This window comes from Pteropus medius, unplaced genomic scaffold, assembly GCF_902729225.1.
Source record: "Pteropus medius unplaced genomic scaffold, Ma_sr-lr_union100, whole genome shotgun sequence".
NCBI classification, from domain to species: Eukaryota; Metazoa; Chordata; class Mammalia; order Chiroptera; family Pteropodidae; genus Pteropus; species Pteropus medius.
In genome coordinates this window covers 10,720,866-10,734,403 of record NW_024346667.1, presented here as the reverse complement: position 1 = coordinate 10,734,403, position 13,538 = coordinate 10,720,866, and the positions used below count along the sequence as shown (strand labels likewise).

Genomic DNA, 13,538 nt, shown 5'->3' with positions numbered 1-13,538 from the left:
ATCAACAAGACTTGGTGATCAATTCGTTGAGAGAGGAAAGGAAGAGGACGGCCTCTGGGATCATACCCAGGTTTCTGCCTTGGGTGAGCTGGTAAACGAATGGTGAATATAGTTAGCAACCTAGAAGAACTCAAGAAGGCCAGAAATACTCCTAGTTCCCCAGGCCTGAAAACTATAGCCATCTCTTACATGCGATTATGCATTCTCCAAGATAACTCATGCCGGAGCCGTGGTACCCACGTGAACTCTCCCTCTCTAACAGGCAGGCTAGAACATCATGGAATAAACATGGAGCATCTTCATAGACCAACAGTGTTACATATACAGTTGCTGAGAAGAAAAATAATTTAACTGATGAGTTTATTTAAAACATTCCTTTTATTTTCAAACAGACATACATTCTAGAATAAAATGTATATGTTCCTCCAAATTTTCAGAAAGAACAAAAGACTTCAAAGATTCTTCAAAAGCTCTCAGAAGCTGAGAACCCTGGTGAAGTAAGCATTCCCAGTATTCAGAGTTCTCTGCTTTTGGGGTTCTTCAGTAAAAATATTCACAAAGTGCTGCACAATAAAATTATCAAGTAAAGGTGAAGAAACACAAACACAGAGACTTGACATTTCCATGCCTCTGGAGACACCTTTGAGTACCGGTCCTCAAAGTGTGGTCTGTGGACCTCTTGGTGTCTCTCAGACCCTTCAGGAAGTCTCAAGATCAAAACATGCTAACACTAAAATGTTATTTGCCTTCTTTACTCTCTTGACATTTGCACTGATGATACAAAAGCAAGGTTGGGTAAAATGCTGACACCTGAGCTTGAATCAAGGCGGTGGCACCAAATGATACTAGTCATCACTGTACTCTTCACCACCACATACTCACAGTAAAAACAAACACACACACACAAAAACACACAAACGAACAAAATAACCCTGCTAGTTTCACTTACAAATGCCTTTGATGAAGGAGCAGTAAAAATTATAAATTTTATTAAAGGCTCACCCTTGAGTAAACATCTTTTTAATATTATATCGCATGTAATGAAATGTATGCATAAAGCACTTCTGACATTACTGAAAATGACAGCTGTCTCAAGGCAAAGGATACGTGTGTGTGATTGGCTGACCTGGCCACTTTTTTTTTCATGGAGTATCACTTTTAATTGAAATAACTGACAAACTATGGTCATTCAAATTTGGGTACCTTGCAGACTATTTCTTGAAGCAAGGCTGAAACTTTAAGAAAAACTGACGGTATTTGCAGCCAATGACAAAATTCAAGCTTTCAAGCGAGAATTAAATTTTAGAAAACCCATATCCCACATTGTGGATCTGACACCTTCCCCATACAGACTTTTCAAATAAGAACAATGTTGCTGTTAATAAATTTTTTACATTGTATAATGAAATGTGTCAACATTTGGTAGATCCACATAACTGAGTGAACCAATATATTTCAAGTGACCAATGCATGACGTTACATGCATGATGATCCATTCAAAGTCAAGCCAGGCTAGTAGATTTTAATATAACAGAACACAAAAAGTTCACTGAATGGTTTGATTCCACATTACAACTAACCTTTAAGAAGCTACCTCTTTCTGAGTTTTGCCCTAGTGTCAAAGAATATTCATAATTATCTAAAAAAGCTCTTACACATCTGTGTGAAGCTGGATTTTCTTCACATACTCCATCCAAAACACGTAGCAGCAGACATGAGAATCTAGTTGGCCTCTATTAAGCCAGACATTAAAGAGATTTGCAAAAATATAAAATAATGACATTCTTCTCACTAAATATTTTGGAAAAGGTATTTTTATAAAAATATGTTATTTATAGTTAATAATTATCACTCCTCTTCTAGAATATTTTACCCATCACTCTTACCCTGAGTTTCCTCAAACATTTACACATCTAATTCATATTATATATTGTCTCACACTTGTTAGCATATTGATTTATACTTATCCTCTGTGATTGTTTTGTGTCAACATTTGAAAAGAACAGTCAGCAGGGGCTGCATTCTATCTGTACAACTTCCATGAGCCAGATAAGTGCTTAAAATTTCTTAATTGAATAAGCATCAAGTAGAGACTACAACTCTTAGCCGATCAAAGATCAAATCCTCACTGCTCTAATAAAACATTGTGTGTTGACATATATCCTTATTCCCAAAAGGCTTTCGATTTACTATACTAAAATGTTTTCCCCTATTGTAGGAACAGATTCCCCGTTTTACAATAGAAACCAAGCAAAACAGCATTTACTTTATAGAATTCATTTTCATGATAATAAACAATTTTAGAATTCAACATTTTTCCTCCCCATCTCACTCTTCATTACTTGAAGTCCTTAAAAACCTCAGCCCTCACAAGTGGTTGATCTTCTGTATCATTCTGGAGCAATTTTATTTATTCAAGAAGCCTTTATCTTAATAAATCAAAGTTATCTTTCCTATAACCTGTACCACATTGGTCATATTCTCTGTTTTCTGCTCAGCATTCATACATCTATGAAAATACTTTTCAAGCCAAATTTTAATTATTTGTTTCCATCTCTTTTTCCACCCACTTGTCTCTGAGCTCCTTGAGAGCAGGCGACCACGCTCTATTCAGCTCTACTGAATATCCCTAATCCCTGGCACAGAAGCACTCAGTTACTGATGCATGAATGAATCAATGAATCAATGAATGAATCGATGAATCGGAATTTAGCATGAATGACAATTCAGAAGTTTACTCCCTTTTTCACTTGACAGAACTTCATATATTTGAATTACTTTACCATGCATGATTTTTATCCATCCTCACTCTTATCTTCCAATTAAGTACTCTGATTGCCTCAATCATTAATTCCTCGTATGATGATTTCAAAGAGCCCACAACATTCTAGTTGCCTCCCTTTCGGAGAGTACTTTATCAATCTCTCCCTTCAAATTAGGGCACCCAATTATACATGTGATCTAATTAGTTTACAAAACCAATGTCACCAACTTCGTTCTGAATTCAGAACTTAAATTAACTCAGCCAGTTCTGCTGAACTGCACCCATTCCTCAAAGGAAGGCTGAATTTTAAAGGTCGCTCATTGATGAACAGTGGTGTGCAAGTTAGAGAAATGTAGTTCTAATTTTACTTTAAATATTCCTACATAGTTTTCATTATTTATAATAACCGTGAACTACTTTTGTCATTAAAAGTCAATATAGCTTTTTAAAAATAAATTAATAAACAGAATTAACATCTGTGATTTCTACGGTTTCGGCCTTATGGAGTACACTTAAGTCATATTACAAACACTTGTATTTCTTTTCTTTTGTATATGTTTTCTCACTTATCGACAAGTATTCGAGTAGCCATTAGTGTACAACACTTCTAACTATGATCAAGTAGTCTAGCCAACCCAAACCCTACTTCTAGATTATTAAATTTCTCTCTTCCAATAAATGCCAGAATGCAGTTCACTATAATTTGATTTCCCGCTTTTTTAAGGTCAGATTAAAACCCAGTAAGTTATCATTTGACATCTGCTTTCCCCTAAAAGGGAGAAATCAAAATGCACATTTCAGGAATATTTCCTAAAGCATAGAGTGTCCCATACTTTGTTTCCTCCCAAATACAGCTGTGTTTCATGACCTAGAGAGGATTGCTGGGTTAACAAATAGGGCCAAACAAGCACAGATTAGAAAACAACTCATAATTCTAGGCCATTATACAAAGGCAGTATTCTCCATATAGAGCATGTAATTCAGACCCCGGAGAGCATCACTGCATGTGACTCTATTCTATTACCCTCTGCTGAGTCTAAAGTCAAAATCAATCTTTGAGAAAGAAATATTACTGGTGGACACAAATTTTCATGAATCACAGAGGAGTGTGCTCAATCAGCACCTAAGGGGTCCTCCTGGAGAGGAGGGTGTCCGAGAGGAGATGCAGCTGATAAAGGCAGGGCCTTCCGGTTGTGGGACCCCATGTATATTTCACAGACCTCAGATACACAATGGGCCTTAAGAGACCAACGGATAGTCAGTCCATCTAGTCCTTAATGGTGCTAACACTGGCGACCCTGAGCCCCTTTCTTTCTCTCTGTAACTCAGTTTCCACTTCTGTCCAATTGGTTGGAGAAGCACCCCTTCCCTATCTGCCTCACAGTCAAATGATGTCAGCGAAAATGCTTTGTGAACAATGAAGCATAATCTAAATACTATTATCTATTTTACAAGATGGTGCTACTTAAGTACAGAGAGGTTAAGTGATTTGTCCAAGGTCACAAAGCTAATGAGAAACACTGATGATCGCGATGGGAAAGGGTGACAGAGACTACAGTCTGTGTCTCTTGCCTAGTGCAGATTCTTTCCTGAGCCTCTTGTTTCCAACCTGGAGGAGTTGGAGCCAATTGCTCAGGTCCAATAGCTATTTTTAGGATTTAAGAGTAACAAATTATCGTCAATAAGATGCCCAGGCTCTACATCACATATCTTTATTTTTGGCTGAAATGGCATCACCCACTGTGGGACATCTGGTTAGTTCAGGAGTCCTCCACCTTGACTACACATATTAGCATCGCTCATGGGGGCTTTTTAAGAATGCCCATGTCCAGGGCATTCTCCGCTCTGGGCCAATTAAATTTGAATCTCTGGGGGTGTTTGTATTTTTAAAATCTCCTAGGAGATTCTAATATGCAGCCAGGGTTGAGATCTACTGGGTTGGCTGATGGGGATCAGAAACTGATAGGGAGCAATCATTGTCTTTGATGAATTACATAGTGCAGTTAAAGCAAGTCTACCGAGATCTTTAGTTGAAATGAATTCACACCTTATGTATATCAATGTGGCCGGTATTTATTGTGCATATACTATGTGCCAGACACAAGTCTAAATAAAAACATCTACATTTATGAACTCACTTGGTTCCCACAGAACCTACAATGCTCCATTTTACAGATGAGAAAACAGGCAGCAAACTGCAGTAACTTGCGAAGGTCATGGCTAAAATGTGGCACAGCCAGGATAGAACTCATGCATCTGGTGCCAGGCTTCCCATCTCGACACCACACTGCTTCTTGACACTGCCACAGAATGCGGTTTACAATGCCTTAGCCTCAGTGATGAATGAAAGGACCACAGAATGTTGGAGAATGTAGAACAGTTTCTAATTCAAACGTCTGCAGAGGCCGGAAGGTAAGGTACACTAGGGAGGTGGGCAGGTGCACATGCAGACGGGGACGCAGCGGCAGAGTGGTCGGAACCGTGGCAGACTGACGAGCACATGTCCGGAGAAGGGAGACAGCCGCCAACGACTCCAGCAGATTGCTGCCATGTGGGTGGGTGGGCCCAGTGCAGCTGGCTCTTCCAAGTTTTCAAAAAGAAGCTAAAAATTTGGATTTTCATGTGAAACTATCCATTTCCAAATGTTGTCTCAAGTTTTTAAACATACTGTGTGGGGAGAAATACATCAGGAGTAGCTTATGACCGCTTATATGACCTATCTCACATACACAACACACACATACACCTCAAGCCTTCATTTAAGATCCATTTACTGTGTTCTCTTGTTTGGGTTCTCTGCAATCAGAAACAGCAGACTCTGCCTTTTTTCCTCTCATGCAAAATTTCAAGTATTACCTATATAACACATGAAAAAACCAATATAAATTTCCCCTGGGTAATTTTAATCGGTGGACCGACTGTCGAATAAATGAAAACATTTATTAAACACCTATTCCCTCATTTGAATCTCATTATAAGTGTGAACATGGATCTACAATCTTCACTTTACAGTAAAACCCAGCCATAAGTCACATGATTATTATACAATTCAGGTGTAATTCAGGTCAAATCATATACACAGAAGAACATGTCTCTGTAGTAAAAGTTTAAAGTAATATTGTTGGCCTACGTAACAAGTATGAATAAAGCCCTATTATAAAAGCCTTATAAAAGAATTTTACCATATCATATTATTACTCATCACTCTAATGAGCTAAATGGAAAATTTTTAAAAATTTAAAACACAAATCACCAAAAAGTTCTGGGTCAGAAACGCCTGTAGCCTAATCACAATCTAAGCAGATGGAAACCTATTTCATATACTTAATAACAGCTAATTCTTCTTGAGCTCTTTCAGTACAGCAGGCACTAATCAGGCATGGTTTGCATGAGTATATGATATTGATATTTATATAAGTATTCAATTAATCCTTACAATAACTCTATGATATAGAAACACTATTGAAAGATGAGGACCACAGAGGACAGGGAAGGTAAGTAATTTGCTCAAGGTCACACAGCTGGTTAGTGGCAGAGCTGGAATCCGAAGAGTCTGTACACTTGACCACTACACTACGAACTTAAAAAGCATGTGGTCTCTGTTTTCACTTAAGTCAGACCATATACAGCAGACATAGTGAAAAGAGGGCGAAGTCACATGATAATTTTCTCCCTCTCGTTACAAAACAGCAACAAAAGCTTTTAAAAATACACCATCAGACAACCTAGGACACTAGCACTATATAAGTTTAGAAAAATCTATCATCTTCCACCAGCTCAGGAGCTTGTTTCGAAAGCTCAGAAGAGCAGAATGCTGCTGACCGTGTAAAAGGCTGTTTTCCCCTGGCCTTCTCTGGTCCCCTTTGACGGCCAGCTTCTTCAGAGCACTTGAAACAGCTCACCCTGAGATCGCATCTCTCTCTCTCACTCCTTGTTTTTTTCCTTCACACCACACTTCTAATGGGTTCTAACAACTTTTCTGACCCATGTAGAAATTACAAGAAAGACAGAGAAATAGATATTATTTTAGGGTCAGCTTTTTCAGGCCCAAGCCTCAGAGAAAGTACATGTATTTCTTCCTTGTTGGTAGACAAAACTTGGCTGAATTTGGACTTTCTTAAAAACAGCAGCAAAGAGCACCTAAGCTTTACTCATTTAAGAACTCTAGAAACAGAACTTCGGTGGTGGAGTTTGTTTTTTAATAAGAGAATGGATGACTGGAAACAATATCCTTTTTAGGCACACAGAATCTGCTGCATTTAATATAACCCTGGGTCAGTTTGTGAAAAGCAGAGTTGCTAAAGGCCACATGCTGATCTCACACCGTGGGCGTGTATCACTGTACATTTTATAAAATTAGCTACAGTGCAGCCTCTGTGTGTGTGTGTGTGTGTGTGTGTCTGTGTGTATATGCAGTGAAGCTGACTTTTATAAAATAAACAGCAATATGCACCCATGCAGCTGAAGATTTAGTATCAAGCCAAAGTCTGATTTTAATTTATGAAACTACCTTGTAACTACAGCAATTCTATCCCAAGGTAGGTCCTTGGGGAATGATAAGAGTCATCTGAGAGGCCCCTGCTTCAGCACCTAGTCACAAACTATTCTCTAATATCGTAAAAATGTAATTTACAGACAGAAGACAGAAACACTAAACTGCTCCTAAACAGGAGGGGGAAGGCAGCTAGAAACTTCAGCCCATCAAGTACCCTTAGCTATTTCTAAGGTCTATGCTTTACACATCAGTTTCTTATGAAATACAACAAACAAAAGACATTTCAGCTACCATGAAACATAAAGTATTTTGTACACTTGGCCCTAGGTGGTATGAATTACTGAGCCTACACCTAGCAAAGTAGGAAACAGAAAAGAAAACATCAGAAACAGGACCTGGAATCTTCATTTACAATCTATATCTCTAAAATGTGATTCTTGATTACTTTAACTAAGCCAGAATAGTAATGAAATCTGATGATGGGGGGCGGGGGACCCACGTCTTACCATAACTAGGCCTGGTCTGGATTTCTTTCCGATAAAACTCAAAATCTATTCTTTTACCCCAAAGCTTAAGGTCTTGAAAAATCTTGTGCTAGAAAGCTTTTAATGCCCCCCCCAGTCCTATTTTATAGGTCACACTCTCATTATCTCATTCTGCAATCAGTCTGATTAAATTATAGAAAATTACTAATCCATCACTCAGAATGGAGAGATCAGCTCCAGCCTATTTTGTTTTTCTGTCCTCCTTTCCTGAGACTCCCGCAGATATTTTAAAAGGAAGAATGAGGGAGGGACAAGGCACCTTCAAGGAAGACTGAAGGATACACGGGAATAAACTATCCTCAGGAATAAACTGCCCTTTAGCTTTCTCAGAAAGTATTCATTACTGACCAGTCACAGAGACCACAGGTGCTTTTTACACTGTGGCAACTTGGGCTCCACCATCATTTCCTTCACATCTTATCATCTTTGAGTCCAAAGATACCACTTTGCATATAAATGACCAGAGTTAATGATGCTGGATGAGTTTTTCACTTGGGTGAAACTAACTAAACTCATACAGACAGGATCTGAACCCAAACTACTGGGATTACTAAATAAACTAGTTTAGCAACCCAGCCGGGCACCATACATTTCTAATCCAATCTTTTCTACAAAAACATCTTCACATAAGCAGGATTCCTTGTATTTGAAACCAGCGTTTGACCCCAGGAAAAACCTGCCTGGTTACTCCACCAACACAACACTATCCCCTGGGTGTTTCCATGACTTTTGTCTATCTAATTTTATAAGCCTTGTGAGACAGAGATTGTCCACATCTCTCTTGAAACTCCTCTAATGTTGGCCATTCAAAGGCTCTAAAACTTCAAATGCACAGCGAGCTGTAACCATGGCCGAAAGCTGTACAGTTTATCCTTCTCCAGCATGATTTATTAACACTTTGCGCAGGAGGCTTGTCAACTCATACCAGCTATGTATGAGTTGACATCCCTAGAGCGAGATGGCAGCACGTAGATAAATTAAAAATCAATTTTTTTATTAGAAATTATTTTGAAGCATTAGAAGGAATGTGATTTTGAGCTTTCTGATTTTAACAGGAAAGCTCAGTGGACCCTACTTACTGTATTAGGAATATATGGATTTCTTTTAGGAGAACAAATAGTCATTATTGCCCAGTATAAGCCTAGCCTGCTGCGTGGGTACCTCAGAATCATTAGCTCTGGCTGACAGGAGCAGTGAAATATTTTACTACTTTGGACTCGAAATGTTTCCCTGTGGTTCTTGTCATGGTCAGGAGGTACTGCCTGGTCACTGAAAAAAATTAATAAGAATTAAATCTTCTACTCTTCTTCTTTCAGCAGACATATAAAGACTCTTAAAAATATAAAAGAAACAGATCCTGTTGCTGGTCCGTCATTTCGCTTCCCAATTTTACTAGAAAGCAAGAGAGAATTTTTAAAGTTTTGTTAATGAAGAGCACAATAAATAACCTGTTCTGGTCTTGACCGGCAACTGAGTAAACAATGAAAATACCAGAATAACAAAACAACTGTTTTCTTAACTTTTCCTTTGTGCTCTCCCTTGGGAACAGGCATGGGGCAGATTTCTAATGATAAATATAATAGGATCTAGTCATGTTTCTGAGTAGGTTGAAGCTAAAGAGGAAAACTTAAAAGTGCTGATGGGACCAATGGAAAAGGATTTACAGACGCAACAAACACAGGAGGAGAAAGCCCTTCTTTATCCTTCCCCCCAGCGGAATAATGTTCCTAACGCGCTTAGCCCAGGCCTGGCTAGGCCAACAGTCACAGACAGTATCAGCTTCTCTCTCTTCCTCGTTCTTAGACTAACTTTTTAAAGCCATACAGTTTGGGATTCTGCTATAGATAAGTACACAGTATAGCTTCAGGGACCTTCAGGACTTTATTTTCTTTCTTTCTTTATTTTTGAGCATAGTATTGCACCTTCTTCATGGAAAGAACTTTTGTAAAAGAGCCATCCACAGCAGCAGTCATAGTTAAATCCCCAAGTGATAATGACTGCTTTAGGCCAAAAAATAAAGGCTTTATTTTGAGCAATAATTGTAAAAGCCACTTCTCAAAAATAATTTAGGTTTAACAACCTTTGTTGAGGGTCACCTCCAAAAGCTAGTACAGAATTTCTTTTTGATTCGTAGCCAGTAGGATCACCGTTCGACACTATAGGACAGGACTTTTTTTTTTTTTTTGGCATATGTGCCTTGAAGGTACATAGCACCTCTCTCCACTCCCCCCAGCCCGCCCCCTCTCTTTAGAGACCCAGGAGGAAATGACTGTGTAGAATTTTAAATCAGAAATCTAACGCTTAGGTTAGTAGTGTCAGGTTAAAGGCTCGCCCATCCCCAAAGCTAATTCAGTTCTGAACAGTCCCAGGGGTGTCTAGTTGAACAGAAGGAGCTAGGAAACCTTAGCAGGCCGAAGCCCAGCCTAGGGAATTGCTGAGACTCTGTGCCAGAGGCCGAAGCTCACCCCAGACTTGGTATCAGATAATATCAAGTGCCAGTCTGGATTTCCAGGACTGATCTACTCGAGGGTGGAACTTCCAGGTTCCCCAGTGTCTGTGCTGTGGAGTGGGAGGACTGTGGCCTTAGGACATCCACACTGTGCCTGGCTAGTTTGATATTAAATAACAGGAAAAAAAGATTCAACATATAAAATCTATCAGTAGCAATTGTTTATGGGAAGTGCAGAGACGGGGTGGGGGTGGGGGGCGGGAGCCAAGGCAAGGGCGACCTAAGACAAAGGGGAAAGCATTACAAATTTTCTAGAGATGGTTTTCACAAGTTTCTTTTTTGTATTCTAATTAGAACTCCTTTTTATGGTTCTCTAGATTCTTAAAAACCTTATCCTGACAGTCAGTGGCTCTTAACCACTTTTGTATCTCCACAGAAGGGCTTTTAGATTACAAAACCAACTTTCTCCACCTTACTCCCCCACCTCTTACCCTCCCCAAATCTGCCCCTAGATCACCTCTTAAAACCCCGGAATGACTTCTATTAAGGCAACTTTAATCCCCAGACTAACTATATTTTAACTGATACAAAACATTCTCCAGGGAACCAAAAATCTTTCCCCCACACATAAACAAACAATAAAGAATTTAGCATTAAAACCGGGACTCAGGACTACAATTATATTCCACATTAAATACCAATTAACACTAATTTTACTAAAGTCAATATTTGTTACGTCGCCACACCACTGCAAATTTCTTCAAGACTCACTCAGCACTTAGCAAGCCTTGGGTTACTGTGTCTGAATTGCAAAATACATCATTTGCCCAGAAATTGCTCTTAGTCCCAATGCAAATTCCTTATAAAACATGTGTAAACCATGCTTCGAACAGGCAGCACACATCCACAAAAATCCATTCGATGCAAAGGTAAATGGCAAAGCTTCTCAAATTAGGCTTCCCTTTAAAAACTGGAGGGACATTTACAGTGTTTCCAAAAGGTAATTGCTTCTTACTTCAGTAAAAGTGGCTTTATGTGACTAGAAGAGGGAGTTGATTTTTTTTAAGTGAATGCATAACAGTATCCAATTAGAGAACAGGGTGGGAGAGCCCACTCTCAAAATATAACTTAATCACCAGGCACCAGCGCGCAGGAAAGGTCCACCAAGCACATGAGCTAAAATGGAGCCTGAATTTCCTCTCAGACGGAGAGGGTAGTCGCACGAGGTCAGGGTCAAGGTCACCAGCAGGGCAGGCAGCAGCTGCCCGACAGCGCTACACACCACGGGAGGGAAGGCGGTCCATCTCCGTCACAACCGAAACAGATAAATCCCTTCTCCTCTCCTACCCTGCCTCTAACCCCGCCAACATTTTTTTTTTTTTTTTTTTTTTTTTTAAGCAGGAGGAGGAGAAGAAAAGGAAAATGACCAAACAACACTCCTGCCTGGTTTCGCACACAAGCTCATCGGCTCCGAGTTGCCATCTAAGGGCAAGTTCGCGAAGAACACTATTGTTTGTCCCAGCAGGAACCAAGCCTCCCCGACCCGCCACCAAAATCCTGCCTTCTCTCCCCCACCCCCACACCCCCGAAGAAAAGAGCTGGAACTGTGGCCGGCCGGCCATGTGCACGCACACACTCTGCCACCAACTGCTGCGAGTTTTCTGTGAATCGCAGCGCGGAGCCTCCCAACTCGCCCTCCCCGACTCCACCGCCTTCTCTTTCCTCGCGCAAAATTTCCCTACACACGCAGCCGCCTGCGAGTGATTTTATGTGCATATATATTACATATGTGATATTATCCTCAGAACCTCTAGCGGGCAGGCGAAGGAAGGACTGCACAGGGGCATTTTTTTTTTTTTTTTTTTTTGGAAGGAAAAAAAGCTGTGTGGCCCTGTTAAATGAGCTCCTGCGTACCGGGAAGGGGAAAGAAAGAGGAATGTTTGCAGAGAGGGCTGCCTGCAAGTGCCCTTGCTCGCCACTTTGGCCGCGGCCCGGGTGACACGCAGCCGCGGGGGCGCCAGGCCCGAGCCACACGCGCCCCCTGCCCGTCCCCCGGGCAGACACCGCCACGGATATTTCGCGCGGGGGAGATCGATCGCGCTGCCTGTCTGCAGCGGAAACGCACACGCTCACACACAACCCAAGCCCGAGACACCATAACCTTAACCCTTCCCCCACCCTCCGTGAACTTCAGGTGACCGACCACGTCGGCCTGACACCCGGGCGGGCGGGCGCTCAGGCTCCGCTCCCGCCCCCAGCCCGGGTTTTGCAGGATCGGGCTCCGAGCAGCGCCAAACCGCCGGGAGAGGGGAGCAGTGCGGGGGGAGCGAAGAGAAATTGACCCTCCGTCTCCCCCGACCCCTCCCTCCGGCGCCTCGGGCGTCCCCTCCTCCCCGTCACCCCGCCCCACGCCTTCTCCCCTGCCCCCTCCTCCCCGCATTCAAGGAGCCGGGCGGCCCCGGGGGATATTTTTAGTCGCTTCTTTCTCCTTCACTTTTAGCTTTAGCAGCATCTCAGAACACTCAAAGCGGAGAAAAGGTGGAAGAGGGAGCTCAGAGAGAGTGGGGGAAAAGTTAGGAGTCTCGCAAAGAGAAGCCGGAGGGAGGGCGGAGAGGGACCGGGGCGCGGGTGGAGGAGGGGAAGGGGACCGGGCCGTGCCGGCGGGTGTGTGTCTCCAGTTGGTGTGTGTGGCTGCAGCCGGGGAGGGCTGTGATGCACTTTAGTCCTGGACTCTGCTCTGGCTCGCCGGGGAGGGGGGTCCGAGTGCCCGAGTCTCGCCAGGCTCCGTCTGCTCCGACTGACCCCGCATTTTATTGCGGCCAGGAGCCCTGCTCCTCCCTCCCCTCAGCTCTGCAGGGACCTCGCGCGCCGCGAGCCGCCCTGCCTCCTGCCTCCGCCTCGGCGCAGCTCCCGCACCCCACATCCGCCCGCCGCTGCCCGGCCTCGCCCCCCGCCCGGCCGCCCCGCGCCCCGGCGCGCCCCCTCGCCCCGGCAGCGGCCGCCCCGCGGCGCGTGTGTACCCGAGTGTTTGTGTGCGGCGCCCCCACACCCTCCCCGGCCGCTCCCGCCTCGCCCGCCCCCGACTCCCCTCCTCCTCCGCCGCCGCCTCCTGCTCCTGCCGCCGGCGGCTCCGGGGCCGACCAACCCCGGCGCAACCTTTAGCCGGAGACGGACCTCTCCCTGGATCCCGTGCCCTCGCCCCGACACCCCCAGCGCCATGTCACGGCCCCCGGCCCGCCGCGCGCCCCGACCCCCGCACCCTCAGGCGCTGGGATCCGCAAGGAA

The 13,538-nt window shown here is 43.0% G+C and overlaps 1 protein-coding gene across 4 annotated transcripts in view; it reads right to left on the bottom strand.

Annotated features, from left to right (window-relative positions):
- Positions 1-13,538, bottom strand: part of ZNF827 (zinc finger protein 827) — a 146,264-nt gene that overhangs the window by 132,222 nt on the left and 504 nt on the right. The window lies entirely within an intron of this gene.